Here is a 25817-nt window from a genome sequence, read left to right as displayed (position 1 = left end):
TGTACACAGGGTATGCATTAAATGACTTGTGTGGTACTCCATTCCAATTAGACAACTCCTAGCACTTCTGTACACTTTACTCACATATACCATACAGCATTTTTGTCACCCAGGGACATTTTGCCTGCAAGGGACACATATTGCATAACAAGGTATGTATGTGCTTATAGACTATATATATTTTCTTATCATGTAATTGTTTGACTGATGCACAGTAGTGTGGGGGGTTGCACATAACTAACTTATACACTGATGTGTTTCCTGTATGTTGTCATAGGTTCCACTAAGTGGCAAAGTCTGAGTACACAGTGGCACTATCATCCAGGCTAAAAGTAGAGGGTATGTGCCTCCCAGAATGTCCCTCCCACATCACCTCTGTTTAGTGCAGGATGACCTGTTTGTGTGACTCCCAGATGTGGTACACAGGCAGCACAAATGCAGCCAATATAAAAAGGCCACACAATGTTTGAGGCATGCATATATATATTTTTTTATTTTTATTTACACTTTGTTGACCAGGTTAGTTCCACTAACCCAGTGGCATCTTTTCAGAAGGGACCTAAGGTGGTGTTCATACAGACTATGGGAAATTTGGCCATAACATCAGGAAACTTCCCCTACTCTTTTCAGTACATGCTGTAGGGTCATTTACCTTTACCTGAGCTGTCACCAACTCTTGCAAATGGGGCCTCTGCTTAATGTTCATCTGGATCCACTGTGGGCACTCCCCACTCAGGCACCACTACCTCCAAAATACCCTCTGAATGACATTTTCCCCTGCCAAACATGGCAGAGTGATGAATGCCCATCTCCCAATGCCTCACCTAGGAGCCCCAGCAACATTTTCACACATGCAGCCAATATGCTGTATTCCCCCCTTAATTATCTAACATTCCACCTAAGTCTAATTTTTCCTTTTCACAGAATGCCCCAATCTGTCTTTATGTTTTTTTTAATCTAGAAATTCCTCTTTGCTTTCAATAGATTGCATGAAGGCAGACAATCAGTCATTTCCTATATGTCTTATTATTTCCTGACTTATTTACTATTTGTTCACTGAGTAAGGCTGATGATTACATAACCTCTGATGACCCTTTTCAGCCATGACCAGAGCACAAAGAGCAGAAAATTCATCACAGTCTTTTAATCAACAATATCATATACAAAATGAGTACATATCAAAATTTAAAATATAGTAAATATAACAAAAGGAGATAGTGCCAGCCCAGCTATCTGGAATTTTGTAAATAATTATATGTCATTAGTGAATATCAACATGTATATGCTTGTGTTACAAATGTATTAGTATATATACATAATGTATGTTATGAGTATATCAAACTGCTGGTACAGAAGTGTGTGTTGACCAGGGGTTGTACAGTACTGAGCTTAAGGATGTGTCCACAATTTACCCTACTGGAAAAGAACAGAAATGTATATACACTATTGTAACTGTTTAAATAAATATATTTTAACAATGGAAACTGCAACACAAGAAGTTAACTTCAGAAAAAAATAGTTGAAATGAAATTACTTTATGGCTGGATCATAAAAAAGATGTTATCTTTGAGTTTCAGTGCAACAGGAGACATAATGTCTGTATTAGAGAAGTTTTTTTGTGTTGTCTTTAAATGTGGAGGAATGTAAATTATTTTACTTCCACCATTTGACAAAAGATCTGAGATATATGTATTTTCACAGGTAGATGCTAAATGTTAACAGCTGCATCAATGATTTTGAGCCTGGAAACTGAAGTCAGATGACAAGTGATGTCATTCTGCAAGTTATCCCAGCAGCAGTATTTGGGATATTAATTTGGGAAGTCTCAGACAGCCTGAGCATTTTGTATTTTGTCTTTGACCTGACAAGATGATCCACTCACCAGACCTGCCTGCTTGCTCTGTAAGTTAACAAGAGTACAGTAATTTCTCTTAGATACATTCAAGAATACAGTGAAGTATATCTTAGACTATCCTGCAATGTTGTTTTAAATAGTTCCTGTGATTTTGAACTCTGATGTAACTGAGATTACTTACTGAGTACTTTCTTGTTCTTTTATTATTTATTATTAACTATATTTACACCTTTCATTGTGGCTGAGATTTGTGAGACATACTTAAGTTCTGAGAGTACTTGCATATTTATTTGGTGATACTGTGGGCCACTCCTAATAGCCTTGCTCTTGGTCAAACTACCATTTTTATTAACAGTAACATTACATAGTAAGATTGGACACCCTTTGTTAAGGGCCTTAAAGTAGCTGATAAGGACGTGGCTGGTGGCAGTGATAACTACCTAATAGTCTGGGCAAAAGGGGGCATAGCTAGTAAACCTGTGCCAGCCTTTCCCAGGTGTATGTGAGTGTGTGTGTGTGTGTGTGTGTGTGTGTGTGTGTGTGTGTGTGTGTGTGTGTGTGTGTGTGTGTGTGTGTGTGTGTGTGTGTGTGTGTGTGTGTGTGTGTGTGTGTGTGTGTGTATAAATCAAACCTCAAAGAGTGTGTGTGTCAGCTACTTGGGCAGGGACACAAAGCACTGGTTGGACAGACAGGGTGCTGGAGGTCTTGGCTTGGCCACTCAGCTGAGATCTCAACTCTATAGCTGTGCCAGTGAGGTGTCTTACTGGGGATCAGGAGAAAGAGGAGAAACCAGCCCCAGACTGACTGTGGTTTCTGTGTGCCCTTAAGGGAAATTGCATTTGATGCAGAGATTTGCAGCTGGAAATAGTGTGTGTACTTGTCATCCTTCCCAATGTACATCCCCCACTGGTGCTTGTAGTGAGGATTGAGACTCCCTGATTACTGGGCCAATGGTGGGGCGTCACATTATATTGGTTGGCAGTGGTGGGATATTCACATATTAGGATTCATTGGTGTGGATATTGAATTCCTGTAGCCTGTAAACAGTGGTCACTGAAGAAGGTGTTTGTACTCTCAGTCAACCACACAGTGAACATTCAGGATTTCACATCACAATAGTTTTATTTATTTTTTGTTAGCTTAGTTAGTCAGAGAGAGCAGGCAAGTATGTCAGCAGAGGAGTATGGCAAGCTGACAAGGAGCCAGTTGGCTGAGATGTGCCAAGCCAAAGGGCTGGGGTATGCCAACCTGATTAAAGCAGAAATTATTGCAGCCTTAGTCACAGCTGCATCACAAACCAGTAACCAGGTGGAGAACCAAGCTGGCCTTGGAGATGTACAACTCTCAGAAAATGGACAGTTCAACCTTTCCACAGAGGACTTAAAAATCCATCTTGAGTTAAAGAGACGAACTAGAGGGCAAACATCTGGAAATAGAATCAGCAGAGAGACTGCAGTAGGAGAAACAAATGGAATTAGAAGCAGCAGAGAGACTGAGATGTCTGGAGGCTGAAGAGAATGAGAAGGAGATGCTGACTCTTTGCCAGGGTCATGGAGGTAATGGGGAAGTGAATAACCTCACCCAGAAGCAACAAACGTCAGTAAATTTCTTCCACAATTTCCAGAGGGTGATAATTTTGATAGTTTTATTCATATGTTTCAAAGGGTATGTAAACAGTATAATGTTGACCAAGGGCTCTCGGTACAGTTCCTGACCCCCTTACTTGATGATAAAGCTGTAAATGCTATTTCTAAACTGTCTGATACTAATTGTTAAATTATAATACTGTTAAAAATTGTCTATTAGAGTGTTTTAAGTTAACATCTGAAGCTTATAGGAAAATGTTTTGTGAGCATAGACGCAAGGCAGATGAAAGTATGTGTGAATATATTGCTGAGTTAAGCAATTATTTTCATAGATGGGTGGGTGCATGTCAGGTCACCACTTCTGAAGGGCTGGCATACCTTTTGGTAATGGAACAAGCCCTTAGCACTTTTCCTGAGGACATGAGAAGCTGGTTAGCGGATAGAGAATGTAACACAGCAGTTGAGTTGGGGAAAAGGAGACCTATATCTAGCAAGCAGGACATCACTGCACAGGAAAGAGTTACTCAGTGCTGCTCATGAGTCTAAGGGAACCAGCCTAAATGTCCCCAACAGAGTCCACCAGTAACATGACAAGCCACAAGTCCAGGTACATGTCCAGGACCATGGGTTAAATGTTTTAAATGCAACCAAAGGGGCCATGTAGCATATAGATGTCCATGGAGGCAAGGTGGGGAACAAAAGCTAAGACTGTTCTCTGTTGCATACCGCTTTCTCAGAGGCGATCTCTCTCTAACGTACAGAGCCATGTCCAACCAAGAATTGTTGAGCATGCTCCATCTTAGCAAAACCAAATCTACTCAAGCTACACGCTCTAGGAATATAAACCTCAACACAACAATGAATAGAACATGCTGGATGGATAGATTCCCTTCGCAGAGACTTCCCTTACTATGGAACAGGGTCCCAATCTACATAAGACAGAGCCCCTCACTATCACTCTTCAAGAGGAACCTTGATGAGTGGATGGGTAACAGAAAGTTCACACCAGGGATCACACCAACAGCACTACTAGATAGGGGCCAAGGGTACTAGCTGCTAGTACAAGTGTCCAGGGAACTACTAAAGGGGTGGTGAATAACGCACAACGTGGCTGGGCTAATATATGCCTTTGGGCAGATAGCCCAGTACCAACCTATGAACCTATAAAAGGGTGTGACAGCTACTAAGTGGGAAAGACAGAATGCCAGCAGTGAGATGTCTGGAGACAACAAGGGTACCATACTACCACAAGAGGTTATATGCTATCTTAGTAGATAGAAAACAGGCCACTGCTAAGAGAGACACAGCCTCTCACCTAACCATTGTGAAGCCTGCAATGGTTAAAGAGGAGCACTGCTTGCTTAGGCAGTCTACTCCATCCAATTGTCCAGATTGTGTTAGAAGAGAGCCAATAAGGTGCTCTGTTTGACATGAAGCAGGAGTCTGTTCCAAAGGTGTGGTAACCTCCAGGAGACAAATCTGTCCCTCTAACAGGTTCTATTAATGTCACATACCAGGTTAAGGTCTTTAGAGCAAGTAACCTGTGTACCATTTGACTTGTGGATATGCAGCATTTCCAATAAAGCAGGGTCAGATATTGCCTTATATGCAAGGCAGAGATCGCCTCTGAGTAGTCTGCATGAAACAGAATAAAGTGACAGTGATTTCAGATGAGTCACATAGGACAGATGCTGAAGACCTTGAATTTTCCTTGTGAGAAACCTTTGTGGTTTCTCCAACTGCTGCAGGTGTTTGGAAAGGTACATACCAAAAGGGGAGTTGTACTCAATTATTGGCCTGATGACGGAAGAGTACAGGGAGGCTATAGCTTCTTTTTTTCTGGAGGCAATGCCCTTACTTATGAGATGAGCAATATAGAATGCCCTTCTTACCACTGTGGAGACATAGTGATCAAAGGTAAGATTACTGTCAACCTGTGTGCCCAGGTCTCCCACCACTGAGTGCATACTTAGGTTGTTGCTATTGATGTGGTAGCTAGCAGGAACATCGCTCTTATTTCATTTTATTTTACATTTGTTTAGCGGGCTGGTCCAGCTGGATATAAGTCCATTTTCAGCAGAGGCCCGGGGAGAAAAGCTCCAAATACAGACATTAAAATCAGTCTTTACAATTTTAGTAGTTACATTGAGAAAAAAAATAAAATAAATATCCTACTTAGCATTAGCATGTTCTTACAGAAGCAACAATTAGAAATTAAATACAGACTAGGGGAATACAAATTATGCATGAGAATAGAAAAGATTTAGTGTAAGATATGTTTGAAGGAGAACAGAGAGTACTAGTGGGACACTGAAAACTAGTCAGGGTTAGTGCAGGGGCAGAGCCAGTGAGTTTTGAGGTGAGTTCTGAGTTGGGATTTGAAACAGGGAAAAGAAGAGCTGGCAGTGAGGGTGTCAGGAAGAGAGTTCCAGGCTTTGCCTATTGTTTTTGAGAACAAAGATTTGCCTGCCAAATTGCTGGATTTGCAAGTAGATATAAGAAATTTGTTAGAAGACCGTAGGCTTTTAAGGTTGCAGTAAGGCGTGATAAGGGAGGTGAGTATAGGGGTGTTAGTTGGTTTGTAGAGGATTTTATGGGCTAAGGAGAGCTGGTGATATAAGATCAGATTTTGCAGCTCAAGCCATCCTAATTGCTTTAAGTTTATGCAGTGGTGGGTTCTAAAAGTAAAACCAGAGGCAAATCTGGCAATACTGTTATAGGCAACAGCCAGTTTGCAGAGGTTAGATTTGGACAGGTACGTGTAAATAGGGGAGGCATAAAGGAGGGAAGAAATCAGATGGGAATGGGCAATGGAAGTTCTGGTAAGTGGAGTGAGGAATGTTTTAATTCTATACAGGGAGCCTAGTTTTCTGTTAACTAATTTTATGGTGTTGTTGATGTGACAGAAGCATAGGTTATTGTCTATCTCTACTCCAAGAAGCCTGGTAGTGGGGTCAGGTGATATGATAGTGCCATTACTAGACAAGACCAAGAAGTTAAGAGTGGAGGATTTCCAGGTGGGGGAGAACAGTAACAGTTTGGTTTTCTTGGGGTTTAGGATTAAGCATCGTTTTAAGAACCAGGTTTCAACAGTTTGGAAAGTCTGTTGGGTGATAGAGTGCAGTTCGGAAGGGGAAGAAGCAGAACAAATCAAAGTAGAATCATCGGCATATTGTATACAGGTTGCAGAGGAAATACTGGTATGAAGATCATTAATAAAAATAGAAAACTGAAGGGGGCCAAGTATAGAACCTTGTGGGACTCTGATTGTGATGGGCAGGTGGTTGGATAGGTTACTGTGCCAGAGCACTGCCTGTTGTCTGTTATGAAGATAGGAGTGGAACCACATAGCAGCTCTTGAGACTAGTGAGAATGTTTTAAGTAAATTTAAGAGTATCTGGTGATTGACCATATCAAAGGCTTTGGATAGGTCAATAAAGAGAGCAGAGGTGAGAATATTATTATTTAGATTTTTGTTGATACAGTCAGTAAAGGAAAGGAGGGCTGAAGTAGTGCTGTGAAAAGGTCGGAAGCCATGTTGACAGTCAGTAAGTAGGCTGTTATTCAACAGGTGTTGAAGAAGTTGTTTTTGTATGCATTTTTCCATGATTTTAGCCAGGGGAGAGAGTAGGGCTATGGGTCGGTAGTTTGAGAGTTCTGTTGAATTTCCACCTTTACGCAGGGGAATGACGTGAAATTTTCCAGATAGAAGGAATATAGCCTTCGACAATGGTTCTGTTAATCAGAATTGAAATGGGGTAGGCTAGTGGTTTGGCTGCAGTTTTTAGATACTGAGCAGGCAGAAGGTCAGCAGATGGAGAGGAGGCTTTAAGTTTGTGGAGAAGAGTATAGATAAGTGATGTAGGTACTGGTTGTAGTTGAAATGTGGGAATAGAAGTGTTAGGGGAGGTGGGCTGAGAGGTGATATTGGGGGATAGTTGATTAGCAAGAGACTGGACAGTTTCAGTAAAGAATGTATTGAAGGCATCAGCGGTTTGTTTAGGGTTATTTTGTGAAGTGCCTATGGAGCTAGGAATGTCAGAGTGGCCAGGTTTTAAGAGATTATTTATTCCTGCCCAGAACTTTTGTGGATTATGTTGGTTAGTTTGTTGTAAATGGCAGTAGTGGTTTCTTTTATCTAAAAGTACTGCTTTTTTGGTGGGGTTTCTGATTTGTCTAAAGTTTAGTTGGTCGGTGGGATCTTTAGTCTTACGGTACTTGGTCCAGAGTTTGTTTTTAAGGATAATTTTATGCCGTGTATCTTTTCAGAGCCAAGGAGCAGGTTTTGTTCTTATTTTAATAGATCTCAAGGGAGCGTGAGAGTCTAGAATAGAAAGGAACTTGGAGTTGAAGTAAGCTACAACATCATCAAGAGGTAGTAGTTTAAGAGGGGACCAGTTGCAAGCATTGAGTTCTGCTAGGAAGCTATCTGAGTTAAAGTTTTTATTTGTTCTGATCATTTTGTATTTAGTTAGGTTAGGGGTAGCAGTTTTATGTCTGATTAGGTAAGTAAGAGCATGGTCACTTAAATCATCTGGTAGTGTACCTACTGTATAAGTATGTTGGTGACTATTTATCAGAATCCAGTCCAATATGCTTTCTTCATTGTTAGATTTGTTAGTTCTTGTTGGGTCCTGAATGGTTTGAGAAAAGCCATGAAGATTTAGGAGGGGGGGGGGGTTAGAGTGGTACAGGTTTTCCAGTCTATGTTGATATCACCTAGGACTATGGTTTCTTGTGGGAATTGAATAGTGAGCCAGCTAAGGATCTCTTCTAGTGTACTAATGTTATTTCCGGGGGGGAGGTAGGTGCAGATTATATAGATGGATTTGTGGGAGTTAAGCTGGAGTTTAGAGATAAGGATTTCGGCATTACTTACAAAGGGAGGTTTTTCATGGATGACAGTAATTTGCAATCCTGTTTTATAAAGAATTGCTATTCCACCACCCTTTTTGGCTTTGTGATCTAGTCTGAAGATGTTATAGCCGGGGGGGTGATCTCCCTGTTTTGGGTTGTTGGTTTGAGCCAGGTTTCAGACAGGCAAAGGATGTCAAATGAGTGTATGTCTAGCAGTGCATGGAGGTTTCTTACTGAAAGGGATGATAATACATTTTCTTGCATTGAGTTTAAGGTCATGACTTTGGCACCAATCACTTGGTTGTGTAAGACCCTCTTTTAGGATGTTGACATCATTTGGAGATTCTATGACCACTCTCAGTTTGCAGTCATCAGCAAACTTTGTTAGCCACAGACCTTTAGTTTTTTCTTGTACTTCTGAGAAATAGATTCCCTGTGGAACTCCACTGGTTACAGGTCTGCTGTGTTCTATCAGTGAACAGTTAGTGACCCATCTAACAATATAAGGGTTGATGCCTAGCTGGGTGAGTTTATCAATGATGCCTGAGTAGGAGAGAATGTCAAAAGCCTTGGCTAAGTCTAGGTAAGCTGTATGCATAGATTTCCCCTCATCCAGGGCCTTGGCGACTTTCTCGAAGAAGTCTACCAGGTTTAACAGGCATGATCTCCCTTTGACATATCCAAACTGAGTAGGATCAAGTGTTTGGAGATTACCTATATCTTTGTTGATAAACTCCATGATGATTCGCTCCATGGCCTTGCTGATATGGCTAGTCAGGCTAATAGGTCTATATTTATTTTTTTATTTTTTTATTTTACATTTGTTAACCGGGCTAGTCCAACTGGATACATGTCCATTTTCAGTGGAGGCCCGAGGAGAAAAGCTCCACTATCTAATGCATAATAACAAAAATACATTCAAAGTACATAGGTAATTTAAGACACAACTAAAACAGGGATTTAAAATTACATAGGGAATTAAGACACAAGTAAAACAGGCATATAGGCTTTCCTTTCAGTAAGTTCAAAAAGGTGAATACAGAGACTATCAAATTTCTACAGTACAGGTCAAAGTACATAGGTAATTTGAGATTCAACTAAAACAGGCATTCATAATTACATAGGAATTTAAGACTCAACTAAAACAGGCATTTAGGCTATCTTTTCAGTAAGTTCAAAAGGTGAAAACAGAGACTATCAAATTTCTTCAGTACAGGTATATAAAATGTGAGGCAGAAATAATTAAGTAGTTTAAAAGCAAAAGATAGAGTTACTAGAAAATTTTAGTTTGAAGTTGAGAGAGTCAATTTCTTAGGTAGAGATGAAAAATAAAATGGAGGAGAAATAGAGTTGGGAGACAGTGCAAAGGATGCAGGAGAAGGTAGGAGGTACGTGATCAGCTAGGGTTATTGCAAGAGCAAAGCCAGTGATTGGTTAGAAAATGGTTCAGTTGAGTTTTAAATAGTGTGATAGAAGTTTGGGCTAAGAGGTCAGTAGGAAGTTGATTCCAAATTTTACCAACTGAGTTGGAAAATATAGAGTCACCTGCTGTATTCTTTGATAGAGAGGTTTGAATCAGTATTTTATTGGAAGAGCGTAGGGTTTTTAGGTTGTTATAGGGTTTTATCAGGGTGGAGAGCATTGGTATCTTTTCTGGGTGGTGAAGGGCTTTATGGGCAGTTGTAAGCTGATAGTATTGAATTAGGTGAGGTAACTCCAGCCACCCTAGGTTAAGGAGGTTCAGGCAGTGATGTGTTTTATATGGAGAGGCAGTGGCAAATTTGACAATGTTGTTATAGGCTGTTGTAAGCCTATTGATGTTATGTTTAGAAAGATTAGTATATATGGGGGATGCATATAGTAGAGTAGAGATAAGATATGTTCTGGCTATGGTAGTTCTTGCTTCAGGAGTTAAGAAAGATTTGATTCTGTAGAGAGAACCTAAGTTTTTGTTAGTTGCTTTTATGATAGAGTTGATATGAAAATCAAATTTTAGTAGGTTGTCGATAGTAACTCCTAGAAGTTTGGTTGTTTGGTCAGGAGAGATAAGGGTGCCATTGTTAGAAGTAAGTGTGAAACTAATAGTGGGAGACAGGTGTGTGGGTGAGAAGAGGAGAAGTTTAGTTTTCTTAGGGTTTAAGAGAAGACAGTGATTGGAGAACCATTGTTCTATGGTGGTAAAAGTTTTTTGAGTAAGTGAGTGGAGGTCAGCTTGGGTTGTGGCAGAGCAGATGATGGTGGTGTCATCGGCGTACTGAATGCAAGTAGTTAGTGGGGTGGCTAGATACAGGTCGTTAATAAAGATGGAAAATAAAAGAGGACCTAAGATGGAGCCCTGAGGTACTCCTAAAGTGGTAGGGAGAAGTTCGGAAAGATTATTGTTCCAAAAAACAGCTTGTTTCCGATTCTGGAGATAGGAAGTAAACCAGCTTAAAGCAAGATTATTGAGAGAGAGAGATTTTAAACAATGTAGGAGGAGTTGGTGATTCACCATATCAAAGGCTTTTGACAGGTCTACAAAGAATGCAGATGAAAGAAGATTGTTATTCCGGTTTATATTAATGGAGTCTATGAAGGATAATAAGGCTGTTGTGGTGCTATGGTAGGGACGAAAGCCATGTTGGCAAGTAGCTAGAAGGTTATTAGATAGGAGGTGATTTAAAAGCTGTTTGTGGATGCATTTCTCCATTATTTTAGCAATAGGAGATAGCAGTGCTATAGGGCGGTAGTTAGAGTACTCAAATGAATCGTCCCCGTTGAAGAGAGGGATGAAGTGGGAGATTTTCCAGAGTGAGGGTATAGTACTTTCTTTTATGGTTCTGTTGATTAGAATAGAGATAGGGTAGGCAATAGCTTTAGCACCTAGCTGGAGATATTCCGCTGGCAATTTGTCAGCTGAGGGGGTTGAGGGTTTGAGTTTCTGAAGTAAATTAAGAATATAGGAAGTAGGTATGGGTTTAAGTTGAAATAGAGGTGGAGTGCAGTTAGTATTACCTAGTAAAGAGGGGTCAGGGCTTTGTTGGTTGGCCAGTTTAAGTATGGTTGAAGTAAAGAAGTTATTGATATCGTTAGCTGTTTGTAGGGGAGAGTCAGGGCAGGAGCCTAGTGGGTTGGGGGTTTCAACCTTGCCGGGGGATAGTAGTGAGTTAATTGATTTCCAAAATTTTTGTGGTTGGCGGTGGGAGGATTGCTGTAGTTTGGTGTAATAGTTCCTTTTATCTTGTTTGATAGCAAGCTTAGTCTTGTTCCTTTTTTGTTTGAAGCTAAGGTGATCAAAAGAGTCTTTCGTGGTTCTCCATTTAGTCCAAGCTTTATTCTTACTAAGGATAAGTTGTTTGGTGTTGGTTGTTAGCCATTGAGCTGTCTTAGATTTCATTCGTATAGAACGGATGGGGGCATGATGATCGAGAATAGTAAGAAAGGTATTATTAAAGTGGTTAACAGCTTCATCTATTGGGAGAGTTTTAGAGGTGACCAGTTAATCAAGCTGAGTTCGCTTTGAAACTGCTGAAGGTTAAAATGTTTTTGCTGCGAGATGAGCGAATTAGGGAGGTGTTGTTAGATGAGTTTTGTGCCTAATGATGTATGTGAGAGAGTGGTCGCTAAGGTCGTCTGGGAGGGTACCTGTTGAATACATTTGTTGGGGACTATTAGTCAAGATCCAGTCGAGAATGGTTTCTTTGTTATTGTTTTTATTTGTTCTAGTTGTGGAGTTAATGGTTTGATGGAATCCGTGCAGGTTAATAATGGTAGATGGATTAGTTTGTTTGCACATGTTCCAATCAATATTAAAGTCGCCTAGTAGTATTGTTTCTTGAAGGAGATTAATTGAAAACCAGTTTAGTAGGTCTTCTAATATGGGGGGAATTGTTGCCCGGGGGAAGATAAGTGCAGATAATATTAATAGTTTTGTGTGAGTTTAGGGAGAGTTTGGAAATAATCAGTTCAACATTAGAGTCATGTGGTGGGGTAAGGGCTGATTTACTTATTTCCAGTCCAGTTTTGAAGAGTATAGCTACTCCTCCACCTTTTTTGTTAAGACGATCTTGTCTTAGGATGTTATAGCCAGGGGGGATAATTTCGTTATCTTTTATTGTGGGTTTAAGCCAGGTTTCAGTAAGACAGAGAATGTCAAACTGTTGGACTTCTAGTAGGGCATGAAGAGCAGGAAGTTTGTTACATATGCTACAGATGTTAAGATGAGCTATTGTGAGAGATTTGGGAGGTTTAGTTTGTGGTGTAGACATAGGTTTCATAGTTTGGGAATTAGGGGATGGTATGTCTGTGTTTGGGCCTGGGTTGGGGTGGATGTCCCCATCAATTAATGATAAACCATGAATAAGGTTAGTTAGTTGTGAGGTTTTGATGCTGTGTACGTGTTTTGTGAGTCGAAGAATAAGGTATTTGATGTGTGAGAGACGATGATATTTAGGTTCAAGATATGAGTTGCTGTATATGGGACTGTGATGGGTTGTGAGTGTAGTTGGGGGGGTAGCTAGGGTATGTTTGTGTGGAGTACAAAAGGTAGGATTTAGAGGTTGCTCATAGTAGATTATGAGGTAGGTAGAGGTAAGAATAGTTAGAAGAGTTAGTAGTAGGAGAGGAAGGTAAGTGTAGGACATGTTGAGATGAGAGGGGATTGTATACAGTAGGTATGTGTTCAGAGAGGGAAAGGGTGGGTGTGGGAGTGGACTGCTATGGAGTGGGTGGAGAGAAGAATATGTTCTGATTGGCTAGGGAATTGTATACAGTAGGTATGTGTTTAGAGAGGGAAAGGGTGGGTGTGGGAGTGGACTGCTATGGAGTGGGTGGAGAGAAGAATATGTTCTGATTGGCTAGGGAATGGCTATAATTCCTGGGGTCAGTGGAAGCACCACCTTTGTGCAAGGGAATAACGGTGACCATTTTCCATTCGGCTGGGAAAAAGTCAGTGCTCAGACTATGATTGAAGAGAGTACCCAATGGTGTTGCTAATTCTTGTTGGAGGGCATGTAGGACACAGCCTGGCATGTCAGGTCCCACAGATGCTGTGTTTTTGGCCTTAGAGAGGGTATTTACAACCTGCTCTTTAGAGATACAAGTTAGTGGACAGGTGGTAGGGATGTCATGGGGTATGTGTAGTGGTGACAGGGGAGTGAAGTTGTGTGGGTGATTGGTGATTGTGTGTTCATTACTTCTTTAATTCTCATCACAATCATACCTTAGAGGTAGGCAGAATAGGTCATTATAGCTTCTATTGGAAACGGGGTCACTGTTTCTTTTACTTTTCGGACAGACCTCAGAGCTGTACAAAAAAAGTTACTATAACATGTGTAGGGGCAGTGTACTGTATATTAGCAACAAAGTGGAATCTGTTACTGTAGTCATTATTTTATTTTCCACTTTTGTCACAATTGCACACGAGACACATATAGTGGTGACTGCCTTTGGGAGGGAAGGGGTGAGGAGTGAAAAGGCATGCTATGTATATATACGAAAGCAGTTACTTAAAATACATGAGCACGACCATCTGAACTTCTGCTTTCATCTCAATCTAAGATCAGAGGGATGCACAGGCAGTTACTGTCTTTTCTTTGGGGGCTAGGGATGCAGGCAGTATTCCCAGAAAGGATTTGTGTGTCCTTACAACAACTGTATTATTAGTTTATTATTGTCTGTTTTGACTATAGTATCACTTCACTAATCACAAGCCTTAACCAGTCTACAACTCCCAACACTCTCAAAACGTCACCCAGCTCCAACCAATGTCCAACAATTCCTCCTCTCGCTTTTCAACCTGTTCCCACTTCACTAATTCATAAACTTCTCCTCAAACTTAAAACAAGCTCATGTTCCTCAGACAACCTTCCACCAGAATACTTACAACTTGCTGCAGACTCCATCGCCTTTCCAATTAGCATCCTTATTAACCGATCCATCTCTGAATCCTACGTCCCAAACCTATAGAAAAAAATCTATCATGAACCTTTTACACAAAGGAGGGTAATCCACCGAATTTACAAACTACAGCTCCATCTCCATACTCTCACCACTTTCCAAATTACTCGAAAAATGTATACATATTCAATTACTTAACCACCTCACCCATAATAATCTACTTATACCCACCCAGCTTGGCTTCAGGCCATCCTACAGTACCATTACAGCTCTTATGTCTTTCACAGACCTGGTTAATAAGTCTAGGGATTCCAACCTACACATGTCCATTTTACTGTTAGACCTGTCAAAGGCCTTTGACACAGTCTCACACAAAAAACTACTCCAGCAACTGACAGCAGTAAGTTGCTCACCAACCTCCACACAATGGTTTAGTAGTTACTTAACCAATAGACTACAGTGTGTAAAATGGCTATGCTGCCTATCACAATACCAAACCAACAAAACAGGAGTTCCACAGGGGTCCATCCTAGGACCCCTCTTCTTTAATATACTCATTAATAACATTCACACAACCTATCATCATAGCACTTTAATTCAATACGCCAATGATTCAACTATTATGCTCTCCTCTGACAATATCCCTGATCTACTGAAAAAAAAACACAGATCACATTTACCTCCATAGAGTCATGGCTATACTGCGCACAACTATTGCTTAATCCTAACAAAACCAAACTGTTACTTTTTTCTCCCAAAACCAACATACAAAACTTCAAAATATACAGAGATTGAAATTGTTAATAATGCCAAATTATTAGAAGTCACTACAGATAACAAGCTCTCATATGACCAACACATCCTTAATGCCATAAACAGCTCACTTCAAACTAGAAACTCTACAGACAAAAACACTTCCTGTACCCAACCTCTAAAAAACTCTGGCAAATACCTATCTTATCCCCTCCCTTCTCTACAGTGCTCCCATAATTACTAACCTGCATGCCTCTCTCAAAACTAAACTTCAGTCTTGTTACTATAAAACTGCAAAATTCGCCAATAATTCACCCTACCGTACCCATCACTGCAACGCTCTCAAGGAACTAAACTGGTTGGAATTCCCCCATTATCTCAACTACCTACAACTAACAACAGCACATAAAATAATATATAAGCCTGATAGCTGCCCAGTCTTAAAAGGCATCCTCCACACCTACTGTCCCACTAGAAACCTCTGCTCAAATAATAAGCTACTTACAGATGTATACAAACTTAAAAAAAGAGCTGGCGAGTGTCTCTAGTCTTATGCCATAGCTAAACTCTGGAACAACCTACCAAATGACATTACCAGAATTGTACAGTCCAAAAATTTCAAACTCGCTCTAAAGAACTACCTCTACAACTCTTGGGCCTGTCCTTGTCAAACTTAACACTCACCCCATCCCCACCACCCCCACCAATTCATCACTACCTTTCCTTAAACATCCCACCAACCTTCTTACTTCAACTCCCAACTCTCTAAATAACCACATACTAACACATATACCCTTCCTGCTATCTATTGCACTTCCCTAAAACCTCTCCATCTCTTCTATTATTATTCCTATAAAGTATTCAATCCATTTCCCCACTAATCCCTACCAGACATTCTGTCTTAACTACTTCTTTGTGTAATACATACTTGTAAGATATATACTCTTTAAACTGATGCATTGAAATATTGTATTCTCTAAATCTAAACCATCTGATTGCAGCTTGAAGCAATGTTATGATCTTTCTTGTATCTAATGTATTGTATCATTATATTGTATTGTACTGGAGCTTTTCTCCCCAGGCCTTCACTGAAAATGGGTTCTTTAAGCCAGTCGGACTTTCCCCGTTACCAAATGTCAATCAATAAATAAATAAAATTGTCAGTTTTGAACATTAACCCTTGGATACAACTTATGTCTTTCTTGAAAGAAAAAAAGTAAGACTATAATTATTTTCTGATTCATGACTTTTTTCATGCCACCATTGGATTAAAAGGTTGGGAAAATGTTCTAAAATGCAATGAACAGCATCACTAAAATTCTTTCCTTAATCATAGTTTCTATTCAAGCTATCATTAGAGGAAATGGTTGTATAAAAAGAAAAAAATAAATGCATTTCAGAGCATATAGAAAATAATGGATTCTTGAAAAAGCTGAAAAGTAAGGCAAAATGTGAGAAAATGGAAAAAAAAAAGTAATGTGCATAATGTGGAGAGCTGGGGGGTGGCAGATGGGAGTACTGGAGCCCACGGGGTGTGTGTGTGTGGGGGGCAGTAGGCAGTGCTTAGGGTATCATTTCACCTAAGTCCAGCCCAATATATATATATATACAGCTGTTGTAATGTATCATCGCTACAACTAAATGCCAGTAACTGTGAATGTCATTCTGTGAGATGCTCCAACATACTGTAGTACACAGGCCTCTCGTAATGTAAGAGCACTGTAACTAGAGTTCAGTCTGTGTATATTACCTCTAAAACACTACAGCATGAACTAAAAGGTTGCTTAGGGCATTTGCTGGGGGACCCTAAAATGCTAATCACAAAGCTACAGATTAGGACACATTACCACAGATTTGGCCCCTTTTCTCAAAAATATGAATATTCTAGAAAATTACTTTTTCATAGGTTCATAGGCTGGTACTAAGCTATCTGCCCTAGGGCCTATACAAGCCTAGCCATAACAATTCCCTGGATGTTTCTTCCCACAATATTTACTTCCCTGGACCCCTGTCTAGCAGGGTGACTGACGTGATCCCCGAGGTGAATTTCCTACCTCCCATCCAATCGTCAAGGTTCCTTTTGAAGAGGGCCAAGGAGGCGCTCTGCTTGACATGTATGGGCAGTCTATTCCAGAGTATGGGGAGTCTCTGGTTCAGGAACCTATCCCTCCAGCATGTTTTGTTCATTGTGATGACAAGGTTTAGATCCCTGGAGCGTGTGGCTCTGAGGGATTGGGATTTCTTTAAGTGGAGCATGTCCAACAGCTCAGGGTTTGACATGGCCTTGTATATTAAGCAGAGATCACCTCTGAGTAGACAATATGCCACAGAGTATAGTTGGAGGTTTTTTAGACGGTCAGCACAGGGCATCTGCTTTCGGCTTGTGATTCTTTTAGTGAGGTATTTCTGCGGCCTTTCCAGCTGTTGCAGATGTCTTGTGAGGTACATACCAAATGGGGCTTGCACTCCATAATGGGTCTAATGAGGGATGCGTACAGTGGGACAATGACCTCCTTTTTTCTGGATGAAAAGCCCTTACTGATGAGGTGTGCCACATAGAAGGATTTCCTGACTGTTGTGGCAATGTGGTTATCGAAAGTGAGACCACTGTCCACCTGTGTCCCTGAGGATTTGAATCAAACATGTTATATATGATCATGGATCCCATTAGAGACTTTAAAACTAAGAATGACCCTATGTGGAATAGGCATTTTGGTAGAATTATGCAACAAGGCCATCCTAACCCGAAAGGACAGACGCATTCTAACTTACACCTGTGATTTCAGTAAAATTAAAACCATTATTAAGGAGAACTGAGCCATCCTTACTGACAATCAGCAGCCTGAAGGGGTTTTCGGATAACACCCTGCTTTTGTATATAAAAAGAACAGAAGTATAAGTAGCTATGTGGAAAAGAAAATTAAGTAACAACAGGATGACATGAGCACTAAAATCTGTGGGCCACCTAACTGCACTTTCTGCGAGTACCTGCTGGAGTACGACTAAATTGAGTGCCCCTGTCTTAAAAAGGCGGTGAAATCTTCAGCAGGTGGTAAATGTAATAGTGAAAAAGTTGTATATAGAGCCAAGTGTAATGACTGCCCAGCATTTTATGTGGATAAGGCTATGAATAAACTGAAAAGGAGGATTTCAGCTCATCTTTCTGACATCAGATGTAAATGCCAGAGGAACATCTTAACCAAACACTTATTAGAACACCCCAGACATTCTGGATTTAAATTTATCATTCTGGACTTTGTGGAGATGGATGAGCTTGAAGGGGATGTAAATAGCGTTTTGGAGAAAAAAGAATTATGCTGGCAGTTGAAATTAAATGCATTCAGAAAACCAGGACTGAACTGCTATTGCTCTGTTAAGAGTGTGTTGAATTTATGTAAGCTGCCACACAATCTGTAAAGGTTTTTTTAGGGAATTTGTGAGGAAATATTTTTATGGTACCAAACATACTAAAAAATAATAAAAAACAATGTATAGAATGTGTATATATATATATATATATATATATATATATATATATATATATATATATATATATATATGTTTACTTTAACCTTGATTATGACTTGGTTAGATTTAGTACACTCTTGCATCACTCCAGAGATTTAAACGGTAGATTCAAAACACATATTTTTTTCATGCCGCTGTTACAATCAGGTATCAGGTATTGGTATAATTCCCCCATTTAGCATACTGGTGCATGTTCATGCACACACCTACACACTTTTATACATTACTAGTTTACTTCATACATGGTTTTCTGTATTTTTGTGTGTTTTTTTCTACTGGTTTTCATTGTAAAAACATTTTTTGGGGGGGCCATAAACATGAAAACTGTCATAACAGGTGTTTTTTTCTTTTCTGAACCTCAAAGCACTGACATTTTTTCTGAGCTGTAAATAACTTAGCTTTTATGCACACAAATACATATGGATGGATGCTTATTAGATATTATTATACAGATATACATTTATATTTATAGTGCTCTAATTAGGTAACATTTATGGTTATATAGCTATGTGTGTTTTTCTTGTATCTATCTAGTTAGCTCTTTTTACTTATCTACCTATGTATATGATTTTAGTTCCTGTCACAAATCTGATGAAGGCTTTATTGCATTAGTTAGCCGAAAGCAAATTTAGTTAAGTCAGTCATTTTATGTTATGTTATGCTTTTCTTAGTACCTGACTTTGGAATGTGAGTTGCATATACACAGGTGATTTCCCTAACTAGGATTTAGTTTGATATAATCAGTAGTAGTGTGTGGGGTGGGTACTTGCTGTTCTTGAATGCACTTTTACGGCCCTGTTTATATTGTTTGCCTGTAATATGTTTGTTTAAAATTAAATACATATATTTTCCACACCTACTTCTAAGTGTATAAAAGCTGATATTTTTAACATTGTAAAGTGTTTTTGATTATTTTTTTTGTTACTGAGAATCATTTGTCTGCGACAAATAAAGGCTTGCTGCTTTGGAACGCTACCTGGATTTCATGATTTTTGGAAATTATTGTGACTGAGCTCATCAACAAAGTTTTAAGACTACAAGTTTTTCTGTTTATTTATTTTTTCCTCAGCACTCGTGTTGGTGAGGTTGTAACTAGACAGATTCCTATGCTTTTTTTTTATAATTCCCCTCATGTTCTATTGTTCTATCTGTGTTAGTCATCTGTGAGATTTATCTGCAAGCATTAATGGGCTTCGGTAGAAATTTAACAGTTGCATTTGCCCCACCCCTTTCCAAGTGTCAGTTCATAAAATTTTATTTGGTTACCTGGGATTGCAGTTCTCAACTTTAATAAGTCAAAATCCATTTTTCTGTTTTTCTCCATGTGATTTTAGTCCATGGGATTTAAAAGAAAAGAAGCATTGTGTAATGAGGTCTGTGAAATATGCTGGAGAAGGTGAAAGTATATCATATTGCATGGACTGTGATGCCTAAGAATCGCTGTGTCACACTTTATGGAGTTAAAATGTAACAGTGGCAAACTGCACTCTTCCTGTAAAACAACATGCAAAGTGTGCTTTCAAGTGAAAAGTTCTGACTTATTTCAATATAACATATGTGTGTTCTACTTGTGACCATAAAAAAAAAAAAAAAAAAAAAATATATATATATATATATATATATATATATATATATATATACACACACACACACACACACACACACACATATATATATATATATATATATATATATATATATATATACGTATAATGTATATGGGTTTATCTCAGTTTGTCAAAATTCCATATTCCATATATTCCATATTATCCAATCACACTTTGTCGACACTGAAAATATCGAAATCCCACATCAATGGACAAGCGGAACAATGAAGATCCACCCAGGGAAGTAACCAGTTACCCCCAAAAAAAAAAAAAAAAATACCTGCACCATCCCTAACCCACCCAGGTGAGGGGCTATGCCCTCCACACCCCACCTAACTAAGTATACCAGCTCCAAGACTGCGCTACAGTTGGGAAAAGGGCAAAGTTCACCATCTTGTACATCCGGATACTTACCTTAGGAAGATCTTCATTCCTCCGCTGCTTCGATGAAGTGAGGTTCGATATTTTGAGTGTCAACAAAATGGGATTCGATAATCTGAGATTTCGACAGAGTCAGGTAGACCCATATAGATATATAAGAAGTGATAGACAATAGGTACTGCAGTTACCCCTATCCTAAAACATGGCTTCATTAACACTAGGTGATCTAACATCAATGACAGCACCAGATTCCCTCTCCTGATCTCCCTAGACTCACAAGTCATAAGAGACATCCTTAGTATAAACTGGGAGATCATTAGCAGTAGCCACAAATTGGCCAAGGCCCTAGGACCCTCCCCTGTCTTTGGCTACAAGAAAACACAGTGACTAAAGTCGCTGTTTGACTCTGGGCTCTCCCATAACACTAAAACCTCCAGCTCCACTCCAGGAATGTATTGCTGCAGCAGATGCGTATGCTGCAAATACATAGCCATAGGTACACCTTTTACTTTGAGATCGCCCAGGTTCAGAATTTCCTTTCAAGAAGCCTATTACTGTACCACCACCACCAATTCAGTTTAGCTTCCTTTTTGTGTTCAATGAGATGTCTTCTACATAGGGAAAAACGTCAGGAAGTTGAGCGATCACACGAAGGAACACTGTCAGGCATTAAGAAAGGGTGACTTTAAACATGCATTAGCTAGGTACAATTTGGGTAGCCCTCGGTGCAAAGAATTCAACTTTATTGTATTAGAAAAAATTCTAGTTTGTGGGGAGATTGCAACCCCCAGCTCAAAGTGCAAGAACTCAGATGGCAAATTAAACTGCTAGCTTACATGCCCATGGATTAAATGGTAATTTAAATGTAAAAAGCATTCTAAAATGGAACAGGTAGGGTGGGAAAAGGAATCTTAACCATGCTAAGGTGTTTATATCATTTGTAACTGTTAAATTTCTGATGAAGTTCGACTTTTAACATGAACAAATGAAAGCACTCAAATTTTTAAGCTTTGTATGTTTTGAAAGTGATGATTACAGTTTTCTACTTTATGTTCTGGCTGTGGTTTACATTCCTCCAAGTCTGAAAAAGGTTACCGTATTATATATATATATATATATATATATATGTATCTCACACACACACACACACACACACACACATACATATCCGGAACTTCCTTTTGTTCTGAGTTACATGAGTACAGTAATTATACATAAGGTGTAAAGATTAATTATTCTCACATATGGTTACAAGATATATGACTTTTTATAGGCCAGGTAGCTAGCAAGTTGTAAAAGTCAAATTAAAACATTACTTAATGAATATTTAACCAACAGCAAATAAATATGTGCATTACAATGTGAATATGACACTTTGCATAGCTGCTTCTGTGGTCTGCATGAATAAAATACAAACCAAACTAGATGCATACCTAAAACAGAAACAGAAGAAGTGAAGAAGAACCGTTAACTCACTCCTCCTTAAGTATTTATATTAATTCACTTAAAAACATGGCTGCTTGTCCTTTATTTACTTATAAACTACGAAGATGTTTATTGCTAAATAGTGACAAGCTGCTGGCACCCACCTTTAATAGCCCAGATTACTCTGAGATACTTTATCATTTATATTTAATATTATTTTGCTTATTATTTAGAGTGAACATTAAATGGGAGGACTCTAACCTGGTAATCGGAGGTGGTAGCACTTACCATCATAGGTTCATAGGTAGGTACTAGGCCCAAGGGCCTACATAAGCCTAGCCAGCAAGGTTCCCTGGCTTACGCCACCCAAGAAAATTATTTTCCTGTGCCACTGTCGAGCAGAGACACAGAAATGATCCCCGGGGTGTATTTCCTATTTCCCATCCACTCATCAAGATTTTTCTTGAAGCATGCTAATGAAGAACTTTGCTTGACATAGATGGGTAGCCTGTTCCAGAGTATGGGAAGTCTCTGGGACAGGAATCTATCTCTCCAGAATGTCCTGTTTATTGTGGTGACAAGGTGTAGGTCCCTAGAGCGTGTAGCTCGGAGAGATTGGGATTTCTTTATGTGTAAGCCAGGAATGAAGAGTGTAGTGTTTCCAGACTTCCCTGGAAACTAATACGCAAGAGAGACAGAGGGTGTGTGTGTGTGTGTGTGTGTGTGTGTGTGCGCGCGTGCGTGTGCGTGTGTACGAGCGTGCGCACGTGTATGCATGTGTGTGTGTGTGTGTGTGTGTGTGTGTGTGTGTGTGTGTGTGTGTACATGTGCAACACTAGTACATTCAAAATACAGTTAGTTTGAGCCAGTGAGCACAGAAGAAAGAAAATGAAACCCAGGGAGAATGGTCAGAATGAAGTCTGTCAGGCAAAGCCAGAGATTTTAATCAGTGGGATGTTCCATCAGAAACCTTTTATTTTTTATTGTTCCCATCCCCACAACTAACCATCAGCTGCCACCAGTTACTTTCCTCATTCACTTGGTCTACCAGACCTGCCATAGCCTTCCCTGGGCTCATCCCAACTTCTACATGGGCCAGTGAGGAAATCCAGGATGCTACTGCAGTGTCATACTGCTGCAGAGGAGTGTGCCAAACACATTCCCACCTTGAAGTAGTCTTGCAAGCTCTGTGCTCACTTCCTATAGGAGGTACATCTGTTTTTCCATGCACGAGCAACTTCCTAACCAAGTGGTACATCACTTGAATCACAGAGCTCACTTAGTGTTTAATGCTTGGAACACAGTACAGGCTTTATGGCTCTGCATCACTAGGCCAAGTTTAGTGAGAAGCTTATTACTGGATGTGGATAGTGTAAGCCCATACCCAGGCAGTAGTTTATGGCTCCTGTATGTACGGGCTTTATGGCTCTGCATCACTAGGCCAAGTTTAGTGAGAAGCTTATTACTGGATGTGGATAGTGTAAGCCCATACCCAGGCAATAGTTTATGGCTCCTGTATGTTCTTGCGGCTAAGCTGCATTTAGTAATTGATATTTGTGCTGCTGTTTTCATATTTTAATCTGTTTGGTACCTGTATTATGACATAAGATACCATGCCCCTGATGGCCACCAGATTTAAGATTTTTAGTTTAAAATCTTAAAATTAGTTGTAGAATGGCACCAAATACTGTGGCCCCTGTCCACTGTTTTCATTTACATGGTAAAAAAACTGTGACCAACAACAGTCTTCGATAATTAAATTAATTAAAGTGCAAATATCTGGCAATATGGGTTGAGGGAGAGAATCCTGATCCTCATTAAGGAAAATGATGCTTTTTATTTGGTTTCTATGTCCTTCTGCATAGATTTGTATAGTAATCCAACTGTTTATTCATAAACTTCTTAAGTTACTGTACCCAGTCATGCATATCCCAGCACAGACTTCATTATGTGATGCTTCTTGTCTTTTAGATTTTTTTATTTTTATTTTCTTGTCTAGCTGCTTACAGTCTTCAAAAGTCACTGACTGTTCTTTTTATGGTATTTTCTTAATATTACACTCAAGGTCTAAACTGGAGTTTAAAAGAATTTCTCTTTCTTTTTTTGATAGGCTACAATCTTCCTGCAGAGTTAAAACACTGATGTTATATTTTACTTTATAACAGCCTGCATAAAGATTCTTAAAATGTAATGTTTTTCTTATGAGGAATGACATGGTGACGCTAACAAGTTGTTACTTTCCTGTGTATTGATTGTGCTGCAGGTAGGAAGATAAGCAGACTGTATTGGCCAAGCATTTTAAGAATTCAGGCAGGATGGAGGCAGTCAGTAGAAGTGAAACAAAATGTACATGGTCAGATAAAAATCCATGGTGAGTAAAAGTTTAACGGCTATCATCCTGAAATGAGAAGGCAGAATGGGGACAAGATGGAAAAGGTTATGTATTTTTAAGAAATCCAGAGCACCAACGTTAAGTGGCATGTTTGAAAAGTACAGAATGTGAGCATGCAACAGAGAGAGGGACATATGAAAATAAGAGGATCAAACTAAAAGTACAGGAAGTTTGGCTGATTGTTAGAATGGCCTTCATGAAGAGGTAGATGTGTTGAAAGTAATCATAGGTTCATAGGTTCATACTAGGCTATCTGCCCTGGGGCAATTATAAGCCTAGCCCGATTCTGTATGGCTTACGCCACCCCATGATTTGAGTATACTGTGCCCTTTTTAAGGTTTAGTTTACTGTGCCTCTGTCTAATAGTGACACGGGAGTAATCCCTGGGACAAACCTACGATCCCCCATCCACTTATCGAGATTCTTCTTGAAGAGATTCAGTGAGGTGCTCTGCCTCACATGAACTGGAATTCTATTCCAGAGCGAAGGGAGCCTCTGGGTTATGAACCTGTCCCTCCAGCAAGTTCTATTTATTTCTGTGCTGAGGTTCAAGTCACTATAGCGTGTGGCTCTAAGGGATTTAGATTTACTGAGGTGGAGCATGTCCATGGATTTGACATAGCTCTGTATGTCAGGCATAGATCGCCTCGAAGTAGGCGGTATGCAACTGAGTAGAGCTGGAGTTTTTTTAACCGAGCAGCATATGGCATCTGTTTGATAAAAATTAAATAGTTGCTGAAGCAAATATAAGGCCACATTTTTGAGTGGTGGGTAGGTAAAAAGAAAGAGAAAAACAGATAAATGGTTACATGCAAAGTAGACAAGGTTTTAATGTACAGACTATAGTTTTATGAGCAGCAACTCATAGCTTTCTGTTTGTCACTGAAAAACGTGTTTTATTTTTATGTTGTTATTATTCTGTTTATTTTTTTGTGAATTTCTTCACGGGGACTGTGTCTGGAAATAGTCTACTGTGATCAATGTCCTCCAAATGAATGACTAAATAAATAAACCAATGTAGACACATTTTCTTCTAGTGTTCTGGCAGTGATTCAGTATTACTACGCTTTTCCATTTTGTTTGTAGTTGCGCAAAGGATTGATGAAGGCATTGGGGTGCAGGGAGCTTGTCAACATACAAAAATGCTTAGATGTTTTTGCAGTAGTTGAGGTTTGGACTTTTTTATTTTATCTATTCCGCAGCCTTGACTGGATTTTAATCAATGATTCACCATTGAACCATAGAAATCCTGCTAGTTAATGGCATATGCATCTTACCCTGTTGATAGGGAAGAGGCAAACTAGAAGGACTAATAGATCCTTATATTCTCTCATATTCTAGGTTTTTATATTTCTATATTAATTCACAAAGAATAAACATTATACAGGCTATGATGGTGGCTGACTCAACCACAGCTTTATTGCAGCAGTGTACCTATTTATATACATCAGATGGTCTGAATGAAATAAGATGTTACTCTTGTAACCTAGGCCTGGTGGCCATTCCAGTAAAAAATAAAGACTGCCTCACATGAAAAGGGCAGGCCATGAGCATTA

The 25817-nt window shown here is 39.5% G+C and overlaps 1 protein-coding gene across 2 annotated transcripts in view; it reads right to left on the bottom strand.

Moving 5' to 3' along the window:
• Positions 1 to 25817, bottom strand: part of FBXO40 (F-box protein 40) — a 476342-nt gene that overhangs the window by 442016 nt on the left and 8509 nt on the right. The window lies entirely within an intron of this gene.

The sequence above is a fragment of the Protopterus annectens genome, chromosome 5.part0 (genome assembly GCF_019279795.1).
Source record: "Protopterus annectens isolate FY-2018-M chromosome 5.part0, PAN1.0, whole genome shotgun sequence".
NCBI classification, from domain to species: Eukaryota; Metazoa; Chordata; order Ceratodontiformes; family Protopteridae; genus Protopterus; species Protopterus annectens.
The sequence above is the reverse complement of the archived record's forward strand: the minus strand, read 5'-3'. Positions and strand labels throughout refer to the sequence as shown.